Here is a 7105-nt window from a genome sequence, read left to right as displayed (position 1 = left end):
TTACGCTAAAACTTGAAAAATTCAACCATAAACTCAAAAAGTCGTATTTAGAAGAAGTTGTTTCATCATCAATAAATCAAAGGGAATTTAAAACTAGTATTCTACAAAACAATAAAGAAAGGTTTGATGCTATTTCATAACTTTTTAAAGAAAAATGTTCAATCATATGCCAATAAATATTTAATAATGGAGTGACAAAATAGAAGTAAAATGAAAATTTAATGAGTAAATTAAAAATTTTAAAATATTAGTGACCAAAATAGGAGTAAGAAGAAAGTTGAGTAATGAAATGTTTAATGTACCTATTAAATTTAAGTTCAATAATTTCATTCTAATATTTTACCTTAAAGGATATATTGTCAACCTTTTAAGAAATGTAAACATTTTTAAATTTTATTCCTATTATAAAATATAAATTAAGAACTTTCAAAAGAAAAATTAACTTCTTGATCTTAATATTAAACGACTTCAAATTGTAAAGTCTATAATTAAAACCCATTTCTTAAAAGATGAAAGATTATGAACAGAATAAAATAAAATAAACGTAAACTACACATTAAACCATAGGCATTTTCCCATATTTTTTTTAAGAAAGTTTATAAACACAATAAATTAAAAGATAAATTAAATATTTAGTAATTAAACTATCATTTTGTTTCCGTTTTGGTCACTTACTATTAAAAAGTTAGCCATGGTGTTGGCATGCTATCATAGAGTGATGTCATATCATCATTGAAAAAATTATAACATCAGCATTTTTACTTGTTATTTTTTAACGGATGACGATCAAAAATAGAATAAAAACGTAACATTAGAATGATTTTTAAAAGGAAATAGTTAAGTGGCCAAATAAAATCAAAGTGATAGTTAGATGACTAAATAATGTAATTTACCCTAAAAAATCATAACCTGCACGTTAAATTATAGATATTTACAAAAGTTCCCTGAAAGAAAATTATATCCAAAAGTAGGAGTCATTTTAACCGATGATAAGTGTAGCACAAGTGTGTTTATCTATTAAAGGCAGCAGCAAGACTCCCTCTCCTGATACGACAAGGATGCATCAGCAATGAAGATATTGGTGCTGGGTTTCTTCTCTTTCTTCTTCTTCTTCCTCCTCTTCGCTCCTTCTCTCTGCAGGTGCGCTCTTTTTCTCTCCATCGCCGATGGGTTGGCCATTTGCTCTACTTTATTAGCTTTGATCGACTATTTCGGTTCATTCATCGTTTGTTAATTGCTGTTTCAGTTAAACTTTAAACTGTATGAATCTGAATAGTAGCTCCAAACTAGGATAAAGGAACCCAATTTAGAGACTCCATGAATTTCCCTCACCGCATCTCTGTTCTTTTTGTTGTAAAGAAGAAGAAGAAGAAGAAAAAGACTATTTGGGCATCTTATGCTTTTTCATTTTAGCAGTTAAGTAGTTTCAAAACCCAGCTTATGAAACCGATGAGAAGCAATTCACGGCATGCTGTTTCAGATGATTGAAATGAAGGGGGTGAAAGAAAGATGCTTGAATTAGCTGATGATGCTGTCATAAGGCTACTTCTCTATTCTTGTAAGATGGTATGACTGTATGAGTATTGAGTATCATATTAGGCATATGGAATTTCATTAACGATGTATTGAAAAAGCAATAACTTGGGCTAATATGAACTACTCGGCTTAATTTATGGATTCGTCTGTCATATGTTTTGTTTTAGTTTTTGGTTCCTTCTTTTTCTTTCAAAAAGATATTGTTTGTTTAATGTCAGCAATGATGCATGTTATTGACTTTTTGCTACATGACTCACCATTTCATTAAATAGTGGATTTGGATAATGATTCTCCACTTGTTTTCAGTGTCGAAGTGATGATCATAATGATTATTTATTTCAGGGTACTATCTGAAACACATTCACGGACCGAACAGGAGCATGCTAGCACCCCACCGAGAGGTTGGAACTCTTATGATTCCTTTTGCTAGACAATATCTGAGGAAGAATCCTTGTAAAATGCTGAAATTGTTTCTAACTGTCTTAAGCCACATGGATATGAGGTGACATGGTTGATGCTCTCTATTTACAACTACGGAAATAGAAATGTCATGCGAATATAAAAAGAAAAAGAAAACTTATTTCCTTCATTTTATCTCCTCACTTGTTCGCAGTATGTAGTGGTGGATTACCTTTGGTATAGAAGGAAGGTGCCAGGTGCTTATTCGCTTGGATTAGATGTGATTGATGAATGGGGGAGGCCAATTCCCGACCCAGGAAGATGACCCTCATCCAAAGGCGGGAAAGGTCTTTCAGAAGTAGCTAACAAAGTACACAGCATGGGTCTGACGTTTGGAATACATGTTATGAGAGGGATAAGCCTGCAAGCTTTTAGTGCAAACACCCCAATCTTAGACACTGCCAAGGTAATAACACTTACATCCACCACAAAGCACTCTTATAAAAAGTCTACATGGCGACTTAATAAAAACATTGAGTAACCAAAGGTAACATGGAAACGTTGAATGTGCGTTTCAGTAAACTCGAGAAATCTGGAGCATTAGCATTTACACTTGTGTTTAAATTTTCTTTCTTTTCTCTTGTATCAGGGATCTTCATATGTAGAGTCTGGCAGACAGTGGGGGCGAAAAGATATAGGGCTCAAGGAGAGGGCTTGTGCTTGGATGTTACATGGTTTCATGAGTGCAAACACCAAGCTAGAGGCTGGAAGAGCTTTCTTGAGGTCACTTTATCTCCAATATGCTGAGTGGGGTGTTGATTATGGTAATGTTAACACTTATGTTAAAGTCTTTGCACAATCTGTTTCATTATGGACTTTTAATTGTGAAATAAAATGACTGAATTCCGTGGGAAGTGTAATTTTATACTGTGTTTTCAATAGCTCGAACAATGGTAAATTCATTTCCTGCATCTTTTTCAGATGGCTAGAATCTTTCCCCTTCCATAAAAGCTTGAGTTGGTAATACTCTGTTAATCTTAGAAATGGCCTAAGGGGTATAAATGGGAAATCCTGAGTAGAATATAACCACATTCATCGCTAATGAGAGATAAATGGTTCTTAAATTTTTAATCACAAAAGGACAACTTGACCAGATAAAATTCCTTTCTATGGTAGAATAATTGGAACCCTTTTGATGTTATTTCTTATAATTTCCTTTGATTTTTCTGTCTGCAGTAAAAAATGATTGTGTATTTGGTGATGATTTGGATATAAATGAGATAACATTTGTATCAGAGGTATGGAACGACCTGTGGCAAACTAGTCATATACATGCTACAATTTCTGAAATGATATACCTTCTGCAGGTTCTGCAAAAGCTTGATCGTCCCATTTTATATTCATTGTCCCCTGGTACCAGTGTGACACCAGCTATGGCTAAAGAAGTTAGTGGACTAGTCAACGTGTACAGGATTACCGGGGATGATTGGGACACATGGAGAGATGTCCTGTCCCACTTTGATGTTACCAGGTTGGTCTAACATTCCATGTGATTAAGAGTTTACATTTCAAATGAAATTTCCTACATTTTTTTCTTTACTTTTCATTGCACTTTGCGTCTTTATCTCTTTTTGTAACCTGATAGATTTGGTTTTGATTTCAGAGACTTCTCTAATGCTAAAATGATAGGTGCCAACGACTTGCTGGGGAAGTTGTGGCCTGACTTGGATATGTTACCACTGGGATGGCTCACTGATCCAGGTTATAATCCCCGAAAAATAGCTGTTCTTTTCATCCTCTTGTTGACCCTAGCATTTTACTCCAAGTAGATGACAAGAGCAATTAAAACAAAAGCATAATTTATTAAATCATATCATTTAGTTATAGTGACAATGTGATGCTTGCTGTAAGTTTTCTCTGTTGGGTTAATTTTTGTCGCTTGCTTACATGAAGTCAACCTTTACAGCATTTCATGAAGAATATGATTGAGATAGATTCAGTTCTTGACATGAAATCCTTATTCAACAGAAATTTATTTGGCCTTTTATTGTCTCTGGTAGTGGTATCAAATCAAATTCTGAAACATAAACATCTTAATGGGTTCAAAAACTAATTGTTGATGAGAAAATCACATATAGTTTGTTTGTGTTAAGGACCGTTTTTAATGTAAATTGTAAAGCATTTGTTTTGTTCCTGGCCTTTACATGTGAGGGCTTAGCTAGAATCAGTGAAGAACCACATATAATTGTAGACTTTCCTGCATTATAGGTTCAAACGAAGGTCCACATAAAACTTCTAATCTTAATATCGATGAGCAAAGAACTCAGGTGTGTTTACAAAAATACATACGATTTGATCTTCTATTACTTAGCACCAATAGTACACATTTGTATTGACCTTTTCAACTTCTTTTCACAGATGACTTTATGGTAAATGGCCAAGTCACCTCTTATGTTCGGAGGAGATGTTAGAAAGTTGGACGAAACAACATATAACCTGATCACGCACCCTACACTGCTCGAGATAAACTCTTTTAGCCTAAACAATATGGAGGCATGTAAACTTCCATGGACATAGTGTGGGAAATTAAGCTTTTTTTTTAAACTAATAACGACTTGCAATTTTGTTGTTTTTACAGTTTCCTTATATTTCGAGCAGAAGATCTAGAAGAAAAGAAAAGGTTCTCTCCCAGGATTTTTCCGAAGGGTGCATGTTAGGTAAACAAGCTTTGGATCTTACTACCTGCAAGGATCCCAAAGCAAATGGCTGGTCAACTAAAGCTCTCGATCAAGATCTCGAACAAATCTGCTGGAGGGAGAAACTGGTATATATAGCCTGTTTCGTGTATATATTTTTTAACTCGTGCATTTTCTTATTCATTATTGAATAACTTGTACAGGGGTGTAGAGATGATCTACAAGCAACAATACGAGGGAACACTCCATTTATTAGCAAGTGATGGTATGAAATTATGCTTGGATGCTTCTCCAAGAAGGAGGCTTACGTCGAAAGAGTTTGGGGGAGGTTCTTTCTCACCTTGCAAGCGGAATGCTAATCAGGTATCGTTTTTATTTGTAAAATTACAAAAACACAGAATTGGATGCGCAATTAAAACTAAAGGAAGAAAACACAGTTGATATAATTATAGAAAAATGGCCAAAGGTGATCCATAAATATAGAATTGTGACGCATATATGACCTTTTATCAGACCACTAGCATTTATATACAAACATTTCCGATAAATTTCAGTATCTTGTTATTGATGACAGCTTTTCTAAGCTAGGTTACCTAATGCATTCGTTCTGGATTTCACAGATGTGGGAGTTGAATGCTAATGGTTCCCTTGTAAACAGTTATTCCGGTCTATGTGCAACAGTCGACTTAGTGAAAGGTGATACATTTAGTGTAAACTGAATGTTACAGAAATCTTCGAGATATTGTTACCTGTTCTTCTCTTCTTCTTTTTTACAAGTTACATTTTTCTTTAATTTCCAAATAAATTCTGATTGTTCATGCAGATGATGCTGGTTCAAGTGAAGTTCGTTCATGGATTGCAACCGGTAGAAGAGGTTTGATATATTTGAGGCCATCATTCGTTTTCAATTTATACCGCAGATTCAAGGACGGTGTTTGAAGCTCATTGACTTTCTTGCATATCGTATATATATATATATATATATATATATATATATATATATATATATATATATTTGCAGGAGAAATATATTTAGCGTTTTTCAATTTGAACCCGGTGATGAGTGTGATGTCTGCAAACCTAGCAGACGTAGCAAAGGTATTACCATGGAAAAACATGAAACGAGTATCATGCAAGTACCATGAAATTTGGAGTGGAAAGTCTGGAGTCACGAAACAGTTGATATCGATTGCAGTGGAGAAGCATGGTTCTTCTTTGTTTGTTTTAACCTGTGCTTAGTGTAACTTCTTTATTTCACGTCTCTTATGTAATTGCGGTCCATATCTAGGAGAATCCTCGTGTTGTTGTAGAAAAATAACATATATTCAAATGATCAAATAAAAACAAGCGTAATAACCAACAGGTTAGTTCAAGTGATAAATAGTTTGATATCGCTTAAGGAAAGTTTTAGGTTTAAGTCTTGATGTATGCAGAAAATCTCCGTTGAGAGACTTAACCACTAAAGTTATGTGTGCGACTCGAGTCGGTTCAGATTAATTAAATTAAAACTTAGAATTGGAGGGCAACAAAAAAAATCTGAGTGTATTAATTATAATTTTTTTAATACAAAAGGAGACCAAAGTCGTAGGAGCAATAGTCAAGTCATAGGGTTAATTAAAATATTCCATTATATATAAAATTAATTGTCTTATATGATTTTAAATTATAACCTTAATTTTAAATTTCTCTTTAAACTTTTGAATTCTATAAATTATGACTCTCATTTTAAATTAATTCTTAAACATTTGATCATTTTAACTTCATCTTTAAACCATGACCCTTTTTTTTAAATTGATTCCTAAACTTTAAAATATTTTAATATCATCCCTAAATTCATCTAAATATATAATTAGTTTTAACCTCAAACATATGATAATATAATTTAAGCTAAAGATTTTATTGACAAGGGGTGTGATGAGTATATACACATAGTTTGAGATGAAATTGAAATATTCAAAAAGTTTGGGATCTATTTAAAAATGAAGGTTATAGTTTGTGGATGAAATAAAAATACTCAAAAGTTTGAGGATTAATTTAAAATGACAATGATATAAGGATGAAAGTGAAACATTTAAAAGTTTAAGGGTCAATTTTAAATGATGGTTGGCAAGTGATACATCGAAACTCGTTTATAATTAACATGTATTGATTCAAATGGTAAGTATTTTGATATCGCATAAGTAAGATTTTAAGTTCAAACTGTTGTGTATGTAGAAAATTCCTTTAAAGATATTCACCTAATAAAATTAGGTATACGACGCGAGTCGATTCGAATTAATTGAGATGAAGCCTTGGAACTGATATGGAGGGGAAAAAGAATAGTAATTCCAATTTCCATTTTCTTAAGATTATGAGATTTCTAATATTAATAGAAAAAAGTAGTGGTGAATTTTTGAAAACCCCGAAAAGGCAAGATTCTCAACACCCTCATCCAGGCTGTCCAAAATGTGGAAGTCAAACAGTATATGATCTAA

General features: G+C 33.1%; 1 pseudogene; it reads left to right on the top strand.

Annotated features, from left to right (window-relative positions):
- Positions 1 to 1030: 1030 nt before the first annotated feature.
- LOC120148922 lies at positions 1031 to 5893 on the top strand (annotated as a pseudogene).
- The last annotated feature ends 1212 nt before the right edge of the window (positions 5894 to 7105 follow it).

This window comes from Hibiscus syriacus, unplaced genomic scaffold, assembly GCF_006381635.1.
Source record: "Hibiscus syriacus cultivar Baekdansim isolate YM2019G1 unplaced genomic scaffold, ASM638163v2 tig00110988_pilon, whole genome shotgun sequence".
In the NCBI taxonomy this organism is placed as follows: Eukaryota; Viridiplantae; Streptophyta; class Magnoliopsida; order Malvales; family Malvaceae; genus Hibiscus; species Hibiscus syriacus.
The sequence above is the reverse complement of the archived record's forward strand: the minus strand, read 5'-3'. Positions and strand labels throughout refer to the sequence as shown.